The 18,225-nt window shown below is 30.2% G+C and overlaps 1 protein-coding gene across 3 annotated transcripts in view; it reads left to right on the forward strand.

Moving 5' to 3' along the window:
* The window catches only part of LOC118199224 (zinc finger homeobox protein 3-like), a 448,036-nt gene that overhangs the window by 75,060 nt on the left and 354,751 nt on the right, over positions 1–18,225 (forward strand). The window contains exon 1 of one of the 3 annotated variants that reach the window (XM_085813278.1): positions 10,745–10,980. The exons of 1 other annotated variant lie outside the window; for it this stretch is intronic. The gene's annotated coding sequence lies outside the window, so the exon portion shown is untranslated. Of the gene's footprint in view, positions 1–10,744; positions 10,981–18,225 lie in introns of those variants that run through there. One more of the 3 variants, XM_085813282.1, reaches the window with a different exon arrangement.

Raw genomic sequence — 18,225 nt, forward strand, 5'->3', positions numbered from 1 at the left:
TAACTATTCTCTCCCTCTCACGTGACAGAAGGTCCTTTCATGAAAATGGCATTAACACGGAACTAAAGAAATTAATTCAAAGTATACTTCATGTTTTTTCAAGTTGAATTTCTAGCTAAATTTCACATTGCATCACCAACCAGGGCCGCTGTGTATAAACTTGTTAAAAAGTGACTTCAGACTTGTCACTTGTTAAAAAAACAGACATAGTCACTTGATAAAAAATTCAGACATAGACTTCAGAGATAGACTTCAGACATAGATTTTAGACATAGACTTCAGACATAGACATAGTCACTTGTTAAAAGTGTGACTATGCTAACAAGTACTGTACTGGCTTGTGTCTATAGGCAGCTGAAGAGCAGCTCCAGGACCTCCTGTAGTAAGACTGAGTTTAGAACTGCCTCTGAGCCATATGCCACATGTTAGTCCCTGTTAACGTATATACTAATAAATGCAGCGTTATAATGAAATTCGGTTTGGGTATGCTTTAATTTGAGACGCTATGTGCAATGGCGACTTACATTCGGGCTAAGTACATAACTAATACTGATTTTTTTCTCTGTGAATAAATGGAAAGGCTCATTTATATATTATTTATGCATGTTTCTCTTTTTAATTTGTAACTAATGCTATACTGAATGGCTCATCAGTGGATGATTTTGCTCTCCTTAGCAACATTCTATAAAATGATAAAATATTTTCCAGTAAATGATGAAAATTCTGTTGCAGAATATAAGTTGCAACGGAAAGCTCTCGTGCGGGTAAAGGGCTGTTACAATTCTGAGCCTACTTCCTAGAAAAAAAAATTCAATGCATCCCTTTATGCCCCTCATTTGCACAACAGGAGCTTTTTGAAGACCGAAAAAAATTTGTTGAGGTTTGGGACTAGGGCCTCTATCGAAGAGGCGAATAATAGGTAGGCACGTGGCGCTCTGTTACTTCCTGGAAAGCTCCCCCTTATCGAATATATCAGGTTGCAAATCTTTTCAAGGTCACCAAAGATTTTCAGTTTTCCGTTTTAATGCTTGCCGACTGAAATTTGTCAGATTATTTGTATAAATAACCGTTGTTACAAGGTCAGTTAAACGTTTATGCCCGTACAATAAAATGGTTAGTTTTTAAGTTTTAATAATCTCGGTTGCAATCTACTTTCACCTGCGTTGATTTTCCTTCCTTGAGCTTTAAAGCATATAATTTCGCAGATTTATAACAACGTAAGAATAGCAAAATTCGTAATGCAATGTTCCTCAAATTGGCAGTCGATTAAGAAGTTTACGAAGTAGCGTACAAAATATTCCAAACCAGCTATTTACAAAATATGCCCAGGCTGTAAAAAAAATAAGAATTTAAACTGTATTCTTTTGAGATAGTAAGATTCATTTATACTTATTAGCCTAATATTTGCTTGAGTAGAACGTGGCTTGGTTATTTTATTCCTCAATCGATTACCAGACATGCTAGATTTTCTGACTGTTACAAATATCTTTTAGTGAATAGCATTAAATGATATTTGATAGTTTTGAAGCAGAGACCAAAACTATCAAATATCACTTAATGCTACTCATTAAGTCTAATGAAATACATCAGTACTATCATGTACTAATGTATTTGAATATAGTATTTTTAAACAATGAAACAATGATCTGTACACTTCTTCCTTAACATTTTTAATAAGAAATCAATTGTTAAAAGTGTAAGAAGTGTCATAGTTTCAGAATTGCAGCTATGGAATTTACATTCTCCTGGGTTTTGGTTTTAAATGTAAAGATTGTTTCATCTATTTATAAACTGATTAATCCTTCATTTCTCATTCCCTCCCCCCTCCCAACTTTACCAGATTTCCTCATCTGCCATTCAAAAATTTCTCACACCATTCAAAACTTTTTTACATTGTTAATAGTGTTAAATAGTTCATTATTTCTTGCCTTGAAATCTGTGTCTTTTTATTTTGTTTTATTTCATTTTATGGTTGTTTCTACTCAGAAAATACTAAATTTTATTTTACAATTGTAATATGTATATATACTCGTATATAAATAAAAATTGAGAAATTTCAAATTATGATGATATATATTATTAAAATCGCACATTGTGCTGCAAAATTAATCTATATATATATAAAGAAGAAAGTCCTTGTGTTTGGTTGTTCTTTAACAACTCAGTCACTGTTATAGCTATCGTCACAAAACTTTCTACAATTCTTTTCTGGGTCCTGGAAAAGGTCGACGTCCACTTTCCCCCCCCCCCAAAAAAAGTAGCTAAAATCAGAGATATTAATTAAAAACTCGGAAAAGCGATCATTTTCGCCCTCATTTTTCCGAATGGCAACACTCTGGCAATCTGGAGATTAAAATCTACTTTATTTCGAAAGTTGTTGCCATTGCTCGCTTTCAAATCCTAGAGTTTGTTAATAAAAAAGTTCTTCTAAGTTTTACGATGAAATAAAAATAGCATTTCCAAACTTTAAATACATTATTCCCGACTCCAAAAATTCGTGGGAAGCCATTTCGACTGTTTCCATCTTCCTACGACTTTAATCAGTCGAAATACTAATTAAAAACTCTGAAAGCGCTCATTTTCACACTCATTTTCCGAGTGGCAACAGTCTCGCGCGTTGGAGATAAAAATGCTTTTTGTCAAAAAGTGTTCCTACTGCTCGCTTTCAAATCGTAGAGTTTGTTAATCAAAAATTTGTAAGTTTTACAAAATCTGTACAAAAAGAAGAATGTTTGTGTGTGTGTTTGTTTGTTCGCGTTATTGATTTCTGATATGAAATATGATAAATTTTTTGCCACATTTAATCGGCTAAAATTGAATCTAGGCGAAATATTGAATGGAACTTGAGCTTTTACACGACCAGATAAGAAAGTCGAAAATAATTCAAAACTGCGTGTCATTGTTTCTGATATAATGAGAGAGAATTAGCTTATTTCTCTATCGAAATTTTTTATATGTGTTCCATATCGTATCAGACTTAAAAATGCATGACTATGAATCGTATTTATTTGCATCGTTATTAGAGAAGGATTACAGCAGTATCGTTCTGTCTGTTGTTAGATGCATTACTCTCAATCTAACTTAACTGGCATCGGGCATTTTCGCTAGTTAATTAAAAAAGGGATAATAATAAGTCGAAATTAAACTATGAAAGGTAGGCTACTGTCTAATAAAGCCTCACATCAGAGTTAAAAGATAAACATTTCAAAATTTAACAAGCACTGTTTTAGAAAATTAACGAAACTGATATAAAAAATATAAAACATTTTTGAAAATTTCTTGGTCATTTGCAAAGAGCAGTCTGTGAATTGTTTTTGTTTAAATTTTGAAATTTTTTTTATTCTTTTGATATGTGTATTTCCTGTTACGAGTAACCCACCTATCATAATTTAATTTTGATTTGTTATTGTTATCTGTCGATTATACATGTGTGTAGTTATATATTGTCCCCCTCTTTCTCTATATATATGTGTTATATAAAAGGAAGAATAAGTAAATCAGAATTCTGGCTTTAATTTGTAATGACCCTTTGATATCCTATTCAAATATTAAAACAATTACACGAAAATTCAATCATTCAGTGAAATTAAGACTAATTAACCTATAGTTCAAGTTAGATTTTACAAATTTAGTTGAATACAAATTTGACGTTACTTTACAGTAATAAAGTTAAAAAATTATGTCTTTTTTCTTATGAGTGTGTATGTTTTATGTGCAATATGAAAATGTGTTAAAACTGTGACCTGATGAATTTTAATTTTATTCGTGCCTATAAAATAATTCTTCTAAAAAATTATAATTTGGTGATGGAAAAATATTTGACAGAAATGTAAATCCAGGTAGAGGGGACAGAAATAAATAGATTTTCTAATATCATGTATGTGCGAAAATGGCGCATTGAAGAAATACAAAGCGAATGACTAAATGAATGTTAACACTTTCGCTGCCAACTAAGAGTTATCTCGTAGGTCGAAATTTGTGTTTAGACTCAGCTACGAGTTAATTCATAGAACGTTTTTGTGCTACCTACGCCACATACGATCAAACTCTTAGTATTTTCACGTTGTCTGAAGGCTTTGAGAAATAGAAAAAAGCACAACAATTTGACGCAATTCAAGAGATTTATTATTATTATATTATTATAATTATAATTACATTATATTATAATTATATATAATTATTTATTATAATAATTGCATAACTTTAAAATCGCAAAAAAATAAACCCCCCGAAAAGACTTAATAGCATAAAGGAAAAAAAAAACGGTTATATTAAAAAAAATGTGTGTTCTATTTTAGTCCAAAGAGGCAATTTGACCAAAAGGACTATTAATTTCGTTTTGGCATTTTACGTTGGTTCACTATAAATGTCGGTTCTCTTTTCAAATTGTTGCCACCAAATATTAGAGCCCTGCATTATATTTAAAGAAATGAAATAATGAAGAATCTGCATAAATGTAGGCATGTTTCTCGCATTGTGATAAAACAACGGTAAATAGGGCCATCCAATTTTGAATAATGTACGTTTCCCCTCGAACATGGGCATCTGGAAGCCCGAATTTGGAATTTGTTTTATTATCGGTTTCATATTTTGTGAAACTTTAACGAATATTTGATTAACAAACTCAGAGATTTCAAAGCAAGCAATGGCAACACTGTACGGGGAGGGGGAACTTTATCTCCAGCACGCGTGACTGTGTATCGGAAATTTTAAAGATATGCTCATTTTAAAATTATTTTCCGGTTTTCCTGTTGAACTGAATTTTATGGTTTATGTGCAACTAATATGATATTTAATAAATAAAGGTAACACACAAAACGTTAAAAAATGTCTCTTTGGGCGTAATGTAAAATCTGAAAAACTTTCAGCATTTTTTTTAATAGTTTGCTTTTTATTTTGCTGCATTAAAGTTTAATTTGTTTTGACATTTTCAAAACTGACTGTTGGAATCTGGACTGATCTAACCCGCACTATGCGAGGTATTGCTGCATTATTTTTCCACAAAAAGTTACTATCGAAGGAAAAGAAGAATAATCAAGCATTTTTTTTAATTCTTTTATATGTGATGATTACTGGGGATCCTGCGATAAGTTGACCACTTGTCTAGGGTATGTGCTCGTGCCCCCCCCCGGGACTCACGGTCCAGATGGCAGATACCATTGCACTGGAAGGTCATGGCCCACCAAGGGTTGTTACGCCACAGAGTTTAGTTTTTTTTTTTTTTTCTTTTTTCTTTTCTTTTCTTTTTTTTTTTTTTTTTCTTTCTTCCATGTGTGGTCATTATTCGCAATATGAATGGTAAAATAGAAAATTTTTCTCGAGATGCTTGAAAGAATTAAAGACATTGTTATGGAAAACAAAAGAAAATCTTATCATTCTATTCATGAAATTTTGCTTTAAGAAAGGCGGAGAAAACTATAAAAAATTGTTTAGACTGCTATAAACGGTATTAAATGTATGTAATTTTATTGTGTATATGCCTTAATATTGAGTATAGCAGTTTTAAATATTTTTTAAGTTCTTTCTTAATTTAGTTTTGAAATGTAATTAGTCTCCCATACTGATGTTCTAATTTGTGTTAGTTTGGATATCAATAGGTATTTAAAGTAGGAGTCTTACGTTGATGAAGCGCTGGCAGATTTGAGCCACTTTTAAATTATTTCTGGGATTCAAAAGTATACGCCAAGAAAACATAGAAGTGCAAATGAAGTAATTAAGTATTAATGGCGGCTGTAGATTTTTATCAGATGTAGATATTCTTGATTCGATGACTCAAAAGAAGGTAACAGAAATCGCGAAAAAGGAAACGAAGGTGAAAAAGCAGCTTTAGTTGCTGTAGTATATAGGAATGTGTATACAAGATGTTATTCAACATGGATGAATAAACTGTTGGTTGATATCCTAAGTTAGCTCATATTGCCATATGGTTTGAAAGAATGTAGGCATGGATCTTAAAATGGGAATTCAGCTAACTTTTCATTGAAGAAAAACTGAAAATTTCTGTTAATTTTACTAATATTTTAGTTAACCCCATTTTTAATAATATTTTATGCGTATTTAAAATTTCATTTCATTTTTATAGCACTTCTGCATTAAATACGTTTTTTCAAAGCAATTTTCATGTTATCCACATTTTCTTATTATCCATGCATATTTTATTGGATATGAATGTAAGTTCCATTGGATAGCGCGGATTATCAAAAATCTATTGTATTTCACTTCATTATTGTTTTCTTAATCAATGTTCTTAATTTCATACATTAGGATATTCCGCTACTTTAAAATTTATTTTTTTAAAGTATTTATTCACTACTTTAAAATAAATAAAAAATTAATTTTCGTTTAAAAAATCCAATGCTATTAATGCATTTTTCAAAGGAATAGCATGGTTTCAGCGTATTAAACCATCGGGTAGTCCAGCCAAATTTTACTCAATGGTCGGGCGAAAATCTCCCTTAGTTTCCCCCCTCCCGGTTCGGGGATTAAGAAGTATTTATTTAATATTTGAAAATATCGGGTAAAACATATCTTTCGATATTTCGATCAATCGAAATAGCAGTAATCAATTGAAATTTGATTGATTATGGCAAAATTATTTAAAAAATTAGTTGATTATGACAAAGCACACTATGGCGATCTGCTTAAGTAGAGATGAATGCCTTCGTAGAGGACTGCCTAAGGAAAACTAGCTCATATATACACATGTTGAAAGCCATGAAAATGTCCATGCAGCCAGCCCGTTTGCCTGGAATCAGACGTAGATGGGAGCTACCAGTATTCAGCGATTTTACCGCTCTAATTTGAAATTTGATGGCCTCTAATTAATAATTAAATTAGGTGGGCCTCTAATTGAAATTTGAATTCTCGCTTAGTCATGAGAAACTAAATTTGCTTACTTATTGTTGTTGTTGCTAATGCTCACTTGTCTGACCTATAGTCAGCCCAAGCCCACGAAAATTCTCGTGGTAAGGATGGAGTTTACGATTGTCGTTGGCAACAGCCTTACAGGTGATAATTTAGCTCAGTTCCGCTCCCAGTTTTAATGGAGAGCACTCCGAGGGAAGGGGTCCGAGGGTCTCCCACCTCTCTTTCCCTACCACAAACTCTCGAGAGGACTCCCAACTCGCCACGTATTTAGAATGGCCCCATGCCGCACGGACACTATACATTTGCAAACATCCATGCTTTCTCCGGGATTCGAGCCCGCGCCCTCCAACACGGCAGTCAGCGACGCTAACCACTATACCGGTTGGGCTGCATTCTTTTTTAGTAATCTTATTTAATAATAACTGTTTCTGCAAAAAACATTTTGAGAGAAGATGTATCGAAAAAATTTTGCTACAGACGAATATTTCTAATTGATATTGATTCTAAAAGACACAATATTTAGCCTAAATTATGCTTTAATTAACTTAAAATATAAAAACCTTTTTAGTTTTTATTCATTTTATTATTCGAACAACCTCGCAAATAACTGTACTAATTTCAAATGTAATTTGAATTTCGCAAATAAGAAACTTTATCTTTTAACGTACAACTTCATTTTTTAGCTTATAGCTTTTAATGCTCATATCGAATTAAAAGAAAAGCTCGTTCTTTATTACATTTTTTATTGACTACTGTTTTAGCGTTATATATATTAATAGATTTTTGTGTGCATTTATGTAGTCATTTTTGTTTCTTTCTTATTTGAGTTGTAATTCAGTTTTTATTCCAGAAAATTTTACATTTTTAATTCACATGCGTCGCCTTTCTCTTTTAAATGCACCGAACAATACTTTCACTTTTTATTTTAGCTTTATAATATTAATATTGTTAAATAATATAGTTTTTGAAGCAAATATTTAATGATGTATACACATTTTTGGTTCCAGATTTTGTTGTCCAAAACAAAATATAAATGTAATAATAATTGCATGAGCAAAATAGAAATTATTTATTTTTCCTACGGGTATTCCTTTAGTTTAAGATGAAAAATTTTCATATTTCATTCATTTTCCGCCAATTATTGTAGATGTTAAGACATAATCGTGGAAAATTTTACTGAAATAAAATGGCAGTTTCAGAAATACTTTTCCTTTTTGAAGCTATGCGAAATTTCTCACTGTCTGTGCTGCATATTTTTAGAAAATGTATTTATTCTATTGTGAAAAAAGCCTTGTATAAGTACAGAAAAATGCGCGCATATAACTCATTAATTATGAATAATTTTGCGTCGTCTTTTTCGAAACATTAAAGATGATCTCACATTTGCTGTTTTTACGAAGCACAAAACAATAGCAAAAGTTTTGTATTGTCTGTATTTTGATGTCAAAAATAATATCTCATATTTGCGATTTTTACAGAATAAGCATAATGCAATAATATAAATTTTGTATTGTCTTATTCGAAATGTTAAAGAAGGATTGGAGGATGTTTTACTAAATACATATAAAATTGCATTGCAACTTCTGTATTGTCCTTATTCGAAGCACTTATTTAGAATAAAAAGTATCTCACATTTGGTTACAAATTTTGTGTTGCCTTTTTCGAAATGCTAAAAAATGATTTTGCATTTTTTTAAAGAAGATATACACAAACAAAAAAAAAAGCCCCCCCCCCCCAAAAAAAAAATCCCGGTTTTGGATTTTTTGTAAAACAATCACAAACCAGTAGTACATATTTTGTATAATTTTATTCGAAATGTTAAAAAGGAATTTCATAATTGCGGTTTTTACAAAATAAACGCAAAAGAATATTAAAAATTTCGTATTGACTCATTTGAAATGTTAAAGCTCTCACTTTGCAGATTTTGCAAAATAAGCAGGTGCGCATTTGTATTATTTTATCCGACATTTTAAATAAAAAGGACTCACATTTGCGGTTTTCGAAAATAAAAACGAATCATAACCCCACCTCATTTATTCTTCAGATGGTGCACCATGGACAATAAATATGCAAACATATATCCTACAACTGTTTGAATCTTACATTCACAGGGTAAATACTTTACATTTCTAAGATCACAGTATCCCTAATAAAATAACTCACGTTAAAAAGTAACGGTTAATTTAATATTACATAATTTGAACTTAATTCTGTATTCATCATAATTTCTTAAGAAATTATGATGACTATTGATCCGCTACAAATCTTAAGTCTTTTGGGAAAAATTCATATTCTATAATTGACAATAATTTTGTTTTTTAATTCAAAAGAATTTTTCTTTGGCGAGTTTCGATTGCGGTATAGGGCATTTATTATTTTTATAGAATACAAATTTTATATTTTTATTTAAAAAAGAATTTTTAAATAAAAACATAAAGGAAAAAGTAAAAATACGACAAAGTTTAGCAAAATGCCTTTATTTATTTTAAGCTACCGAAATTATTTAGTGCAACATTATAACGATGTTATTAGTGAAATTTGATGCATGATTTGTGAAGTATGACATCTCTGAATAACGCATGCGCAGAGAAAAACATTGTCATATTTCTTTCAAAGATGATCAGAAAGTTCAATCAGTTTTTCTAACTCTTTACATTTAAAAAACTTTAAAATAAATATTAAAAAGTGATTTTACCTAGAGACACCTTTGCTTGCAATCTGCGTATATGTATTACTCAGCAATGCATTTACTTATAAACCGTAAATGGGATTAAACCGTAAATGGGTTTAATAGTAACTGACGTTATTGTACTTAATTTAGTAGATGATTTTTACATGTCTTTTCGTCTATGAAAAGTCGTTTACCAGTGGCCGAGTAAATAACATTGGTAATCGATTTCTGATCAGTGGACTGGGTGTATGTTCCCTCGTTTTCTCCATATGGATATGGATACGAGCCAGTGTATTTTACGAAGTCCTTCTCGAAAACATCCCTTTATTTAAGCAGATTTCCTAAAATCTGTTAACCTGCTATCTATAGAATTTATCATTTTAGGTAGGGTAGGAGAAGAAAGATAAAGATTTTACTTTAATTTACTTTAATACAGATTTTTAAATTAATTTTGGAATGCGTAAGTTTTCCTCTGCGTAAGTTTTTATATATAAAATAAAAAATATCTTTCAGCGAAACTTCTTAGAGGATGTAGCTTAGTTTGCGTTTCTTGAAATTATCCTCTATCAATTTTTTAATTCATTTCATACGTTGCATTTTATACTTATTCTGAATTTCTTATCATAAATTTTTGAAATTTGTGAAAGAATTTTGAAACTGGGTTGTTTTATTACCATAAATTTCGAAACACACAATTCAGATGTCAGCTTTTTTAAGTAAGGGGAACAATAAGGCTGGATTATACTTTTCTACAACTGAACTTGCTGAAATATATTTTTTAACGCCCTAATCGAATTTCTTCTGCAATTTGAATTGCAAAATCTTAAAATGATTTGTTTCAGCCAAAATTTAAAAAATCGGAATACCATGGCGACAAAACTATATACAACGCTTTTTACACTCGCTTTTCTTTTTTACGTGTGCAAAATTTGTCGGTTTTTCTTCGGCAGAAACTACAACTAAGAAGCGCTCGCCTGCCGACTAAGCCTAACTCGGAAGATCCACTCCGTATGCGTGGCGGGAATACTCACCGTCACACTTCCCGCGTCGCCGACACCCGATACTCCCGGAATCTTTTTATTGACGCGCGGTCATGCGCCCAGAGAACAATAGATGGCAGTGCTTATCCACCACGCGAGAAGATCTCCTCTTCGTCTCTTGCTTCAGTCTCTCGCGTCTTTTGGCGAAGCTTCAGTGTTGCCTCTGACGGCAAACGCGAAGGAACGTCGCTGCTGAAGCGGAACTATTAAACCTCATCGATGATTCCGAATTAAGAAATACGAAGACCTAGAGCCCCAAGATTTTTGTAGTCATTTCAAATAACTGGTGTGTTTTGGAATTTTTTTCCCTCTTCACGTCACCTCCTTCCTGGGTTTCCAAGCTTCTTTTTCTTCATCCTCTGTGGGATATGTGTGTAGACAACAACGGCCTTCGGACCTCTGGTAGGAAAAGCATTTTTCTTCTCTCCAAAGCAATTCTTTTTCGAGGAATTTTTGTTTGTTGTGCCGCCGTGTCGTTCTTCGCAGTTCTCGCGCCGATGGTTAGGCTTAAAAGTGAGCGGCTGGGTGTTAGCCGTGGAATGCGCCTGCTGGGAGGGATGAGAAAACTGTCCGGCAAACTTGGGTGTTTGTTTTGCTGTCGGACTTTGCCTAGGTGTGGGGGTGTGAGCTAGGGTTGCCGTCAGCGACTCGGGGAAGTGACCAGACGCATTTGTTGATGCGCGATAACTTTGGAACAATTGTTAAAGTAACTTAGTTTTTTTCGAGTGTTTGGTTAATACTGATTAACTGCTACGTCTCCAATCAAACTATAGTTGACCCTTGAAGTGCCTATCGATATTTTTAAATAAATATTTTTCTATTCAGTAAATCTGTCAGAAATAATATTTTATAAAGGCTGCGGTAGTTTTAAGAAACCTCAAACAAATTGCATAGTGTAGACGTATAGGGGTAATTATGAATGTGTTGATAACAATAGGATATTACAATATTATACAATTAACTACAATTAAATGTATTCATAACACAGATCTAATTGCGGTAAAATCGCGGTGACTTCCGATTTTTCATTACATCCTCCGATTTTTAATATGCCTGAATTTAGATTCTTTCTTTTAAATGTTGTTCTAGAATAATTGTTAATGACTAAGTGACGAAGGGAAAAGAAATGCCATAAAGAAACTTTTAATGATAAATTCTAAAATAAAGCTAAGCCTATTATTTTGTCATGTTTTAATGAAACCTTTCTTATATAAATTTCATTCCTCCCCACCAGATGATTTTAGGGGGATTTTTTTTGGATTAATTTCTATTTAATCTGAACTATTTTAATCAGTTATAGAGGGTTATAGACCTTTTTATATAAAAATTTAAATATTGTTTAATAATTAAATTCTCGTATTTATTTATATTTTAAATCTGTAAACAGATTCTCGTGTTTATATTCACATTAATTATTAATTTTGTTTTCATCATGTTTAAAAGCACTTTGATAAGCAAAAAGCTTCCTTCCTTAGGTTTTTCATAAATTTAAAATTTTAATAAGTCATAAAATCAAAGCGAATTAACCAAAATGCATAATTAAATAAAAGTTTATAATAATAACATTAATTTAATAATTTTTATCAAAATCACGCCATAATTATTTTAACAACCTGAATTTTCCATAAAGAGTAATCCTTAAGAGTTAATTTTATCAGTTTCTAGTCTATCGGAAGTTGTGTGGACTCGCAGCTCGAAAATCTCTCGGTTTTCATATTTCAAAGTTGGCAGCGATGTCTTGCAGAAGTTTTTTATTTCCATTATCTAGTGTTAAGAGTAGACACAATATAATATCTACACTGTACCACATCTCGTAAGACAATATCGATGAAAGTACAAACATACATTTCATACAGTAAGTAAGCAGAAGTCATAAACATAGATATCGGTAATCGTAACGCAATATTATAAATGTATATTTTCTTTCCTTTTTGTCATTCATATTGACTTTTTTAAACACTATTTATGGCTCATATAACGTATTGTCAGTTATGAGCTCTTAGCAGTGGGATTTTTTTGGATTCAACTATATGCGGAGTTATTTGACTGTGTAATGATTAGATCCCCTATATTTTCAAGGGTCAGCTATATCTAATTAAAGCCAAATTAATTAAGCTGATTGATTGATAATATATATTGAAATTTCTCATATCGTTAACAAAAAATAGAAAAATGTAAATTAAATTTGCTTGTTCTATTAATCTTTATTAAAATTAGAATCCTCTTAACGGAAGAAAATGTGTTTCGTAAATATGTAATATCGCTTAACACACATTAAACTATTCTAGAATTGCTTTTGTAACTATGCATTTTTACCGTACAATCTCTTGTCGATAATATTCTCAAAATCTAATTAAATAAAATCATTGAATCTAATTAAATAAAATCATTGAATCACATATGTCGGATCGATTAAATTTATGCCATAAAATTAAAAAATTAAATCTATATATTGAGGTATTTGATTCTAACTGCTTAGATATTTGAAATAAGCTATTTAGTTATTTAGGATTTAATGTACAGTTTTTTAAACTCTATAATTAATCTTTGAAGAGCATATTTTTATTGATGGAGTGCTGTCATTGTTTAAATTGATAGTCGTCATTTGCTTGAGTAGTGCTTATCTTTGCGATATTTTAATTTTCAAATATTTAAGACTGTGTACATTTGATTCTCTGTGCAAATTTAAACAAATTCTTTCTGAAAATAAAATCAATTATTAATGCTAATAAGCTCAAATAACGGAGATGAGAAAGCTTATTAGATTGTAAAATTGTTACTAAACCTAAAATGTAAATTTAAAAAAGCTTATTAATTTCTATTGTATCTTGTTCGAAAGGTTATCAGATTTATGATTCTATACTTATATCAGATCTAAAACGTTTAGCAGCTTCCTTTTGAACTCAAACTTAAATATATATGAATAAAGCAAAAAGCAACTAGAATTAAAGATTGGAAATCTGAGTTCGGTTCTTCTTTAGTTAGAATTTGTGTTTTCTTTATTTTACATTGTTTGAAAGATCAGGTTTTTTTTATATAGCCTTTCTTTATTTGCTAATAAAATAATAAAATTTCTTTATTTGCTTAAGTCTAAAATGGTAAATATAAAGCCATATATTTAGCGTACAATCTTGGATAAAGAGAAATATATTCTGAAAGTATTTCTCTAATGATTTTTCTTTGATAGTTTTATTTTTTCCACCTTAAATTACACGAACATAGCCAAAAGCACTTGTAATAAAACGCATCTGAATGGGAAATAAGTGTTGCAGGTTACTGGGCAAAATACTGGTGAGTGGGGAAAATGTTATATTAACAATAAAAACACTTTGAAACACATAATAGCAATTTCTGATAGGTATGGGATGTTTTAGCTTGTTTTTTAGGTTAAGTAGATTATACAAAATTCGTAATATTAATTGTATTTGATTTTAATAATTGTAAATTCATTACGAAAGGGACAATTTTGTACGATTATTAACATCTTCAGGAAAAAACTTACGTCAACCTGCTGAAGCGTATACAACATCAAATCGTCTCCTAAAATTCGTTGGGCCTTTTCGATTCTTGTCAAGTTTGTAAATAATTATTACATAAATTTATATAACCAAAATTAGTGTTTTATTTTTAAACTACATGGGTACATCTTTTTCATTTTTAAGATTTGATAAACTCTAGCGTTTGTTAACTTTAACTTGCTTGAACATAGTAGTATCAGAATGTGAAATTATTCGCTCAGTTATTTGACGCTATTCAAAAGTTTCGATGCAATAAAGTAGCGTTTAATAATTGTTGAAACGTTTTACCCACTTTTGTGTTGAGTTTTCTGTTTTTTAAAACGTAAGAATAATCAAACAAAAGTAAAATTTTTTCCCCCCCTTTAGTTTTAAAACACAAAAAGACCGTTCAAAAAGAATTCAAAATAGTTTATGCTGCTGCCCGAAAAGTAAATCTGAGCTGATGCTGATTAAAAAGAAACTATTCTTTTCATTAGAAAAGAAATGACTTCAGGCAAGTTTAAAATCGTCGTTCAAATGATTAGTTTAAAATCATCATTGTTTTTAGTTTAATGATACTTAAAAGGCAAAAATTATTGCACAGTAGTATGAGTTTGCAAATAAGAATGACAGTTGTGACATACCAAAAATCACAATGATTATAATAAAAAAATTGTAGACTAGATTATAAAATAAGTAAAATTTCATCATATTTTTAAATAATGTTCGAAAGCTGAAGTTAAGAAACAAATACCTAATATTATTATGCGTTTTTATTTAGCTAAATAATAAATTCATCTTTGTGACTGTTAGAAAATAGTCTTGTATTACTCTTTTTCACAGAGATGATTTATTATGGAAGAGAACTCAAGATATGATATTGTGAATTTTCTAAAGCACATTGAATTTTAATGTGAAGTAAATTTTAGAGAGAAAACTTTTCCGGTTTCTGTCACAATATTGTATCCGTATAAGTAGTATTTAAACAAAAATTTGACAATTATTTAATGGAATAAAAAGGGGAATTTTATATGTTTATGATACATATAAAATTAAACACAAATTCTCAATCATGAAATTAAGAAAAATTTAACTCGTAAACGAACAGTACTATTAAAAATATAGGGTAGTTTAAAATTGTATATATCCACGCTTCAATATAATTTAAGGATTAAAATTGAGATTGCGTAGTTATTATGAATTTTAAGCCAGCAATGTTCGGCTAGTTTATTTTTATACATAATATGAACGCGTCTAAAATACATGCCGGCTGGAAATTCTTTCAAATAAGCTAGTCATGTTTTTCTAAAAAGTGTTTTTAATTAATTGTTTTTAATTTTATGTTTTTATACATATAACTCTTAATGCGCATACACACTATTGGTTTTCGCACCCCCCCCCAATCTCATGAACTTTATTTTCATTGTTCTCGAATGATATAGTGTTACTAATAATATTCGTGCTCTTATTTTACTAATACATCGTATTTTAGTAAATGGATGTTTTTGAGATATTAACTACAGATTCAAGTGAAACGTTATGTTAATAGTTTTCAAACCTTTTTCGACTCAGAGAAACAATGAAATCATATATATATTTATATATATTGAAGGGGTGAGGTAATGGAACCTCTATCATCTAAAAATAAATAAATAAATATTAAAAATGAATTGAAAATACATTAATGTCGTGTTCACTTTCTAAGGATAAAGAAAAAATAATTTTTTCTAGGGATGGGATATTCCAGTGTAGAGAATTTTGAAAAACATTTGACACTAAGTATCTTCGCGGGCTTTGAATTCTAACCTAAAAAGAGTTACTTTTTTTTTAATTCAAAACGATAAAAAAGTTAGATTTTATTAAAGTCAAAAAGACATGCTAATTAAAAATATATTATAATTAAAAAATCTGAGAGCTTTCAGATTTTATATTACCCCTAAAGAGACTTTTTTAACGTTTTGTGTGTTACCTCTATTTATTAAATATCATATTCTTCGCACTTAAACCGTAAAATTCAATTCAACAGCAATATCGCAGAGTTTTTTTTTTTTTTTTTTTTTTGTACAACGTTGCCATTGCTGGCTTTGAAATCCTTGAGTTTGTTAGTCAAAAATTCGTTTACAAAATTTTACAAAATATGAAATCGATACAAAGTTTTACAAAATATGAAATCGATAATAAAACAAATTCCAAATTTCAAATTTGGGCTACCAAATGTCCAGATTCGCAGTAGGATTACGTCATTCAAAATTGAATGCCTCTAGGTACAGTTGTTTTATCACAATGCGAGAAACATACATACAGCTATGCAGGTTCTTCATTATTTAATCTCTTTAAATATAATACAGAGAGATAATATTTGGTGGCAACAATTTGAAAAGTGATTGAGACTTTTAAAGTTTTCGACGCAAAATGCCAAAAGGAAATTAATAGCCTTTCTTTCGTGTAAAAAAAGTATGATTTAGTTATGCTTTTACATGGCAAATAAATTCTGAAAAAAAAAATTGCAAAAATAACCATGTATTAAAAAAAAAGCATGGGGGAAAATATAAGATTACTACTAGTAATGAAAATCATTACAAAAGAGAAGTTGCTTTCAAATAAACTATATCTTAAATCTTAATCTGAAAAGTTATACGAAATTTATGAACATGTATAAAGTATATTGTTCTTGAAGGAAATAATATGCAAATAATTCCAGATAACATATTTTACGAAACATGTGAATTGCCTATAGAGCTCATTTATTGTATTAGATTTTTTTATCACTTTTTGACCAATTCATGCTCAGGTTGAAATACAGTATAACAGTTTTTACATTAGTGTATTTTATTACAGCAACATTTTCTCCTAGTTCAATACATTCTATAAAATATTAGCAAAAGGATTTTTATCTCATTTTCCTATTCGTAAGCTGCTTAAATTTGTTTTTTCTAAATGCATTCAAGTTCACAAATATAAGTAAAAATTTTGATAATACTTAAAAAAAGAAATTTAGCTTGTGTTATATGTAATAATACACAAAACTGTTAGTATAGTTTTTATCTTGGGAATTTATGGCTCAAAATGCGCATTTTCAGCCATAAATTCCCAAATTTTCCTATTAACTATTAAAAAAAAAAAAAAAAAAAAAAAAAAAAAAAAGGTACTCAATGGCAGTAGTATTGTAAAAGTAGATTCTAACAGCATTTTCTTTCATAGAAATATTTTATAAGAACTCAATTAAAGAGGATGTTTTTAAAAGGTGCTGTTACAGTAAAGTTAAAATAACTCGGATAAAACGAGAATTTAAATCTTCGTTTCTATATTATGTTAAATTAAAATCATGTAAAAAATACTAGTGTACAAATAAAATCGGTTTTATAAACTGTTCTTTGTACGATTAACAAAAATGTCTCCGAAGTTGGCTTGTGTTTGCTTCTGGAATATTCTTTCAAAATTAGATGCAGAATTTTGTTCATATGTACTCAAATGTATCACAAAAACGCCACTAAGTAAATCAGTTATCAGCGGGAAAATTGCCTTTTATGATAAGCCCAATATGATCACTCTCAAATTTTATTTCCTGTTATGAAGTCGAATTTGACTACAGTTTCCAAGGACACAGATATTGCAATTGCAAGAACGTTGAGTTAAGAAATAGTCTGCAGTAATTTAATCATTTAGTACAACTTCCCCCCCCCCCGTCTATGACTAATCACGGACTTGTTATTTTCATTTTCGCCTTATACCTGTTGGGTTAACTTTTAAAATCTTTCATAGATTGCCCATTACTGGCGCAGGCAAAACCAATTGTTTTACCTGTAGGGAAAACTATTATTAAAAAGTAGTTATTCTATGTTGTTAATTTCCGATCTTTAAATCAGTGTAGTACGAGGTTTTTACGAAACTGGGTATTTTGTGCCTGCATATCCGTAATAAAATTATGCTTTAATATTTTGAAAATATTTTAATCACTTATTCGTAGAAATTATTCATAATTATATTTTAACAAAAAACATACTGGATGTTTTTGCTGAAATAAAGAAAGTACCGTGACGCACATGATATTCCCGAACTAAACCAGAACTTTTCTTTTGAAAAAAGGATGTACTTAAGTCCTTGTGATCTCTCTTTACTGTATTTAACTAACAGAAATAATACCTATACA

This window comes from Stegodyphus dumicola, chromosome 3 (genome assembly GCF_044657685.1).
Source record: "Stegodyphus dumicola isolate Sdum_Otavi_A_Nest chromosome 3, ASM4465768v1".
Classification (NCBI taxonomy): domain Eukaryota; kingdom Metazoa; phylum Arthropoda; class Arachnida; order Araneae; family Eresidae; genus Stegodyphus; species Stegodyphus dumicola.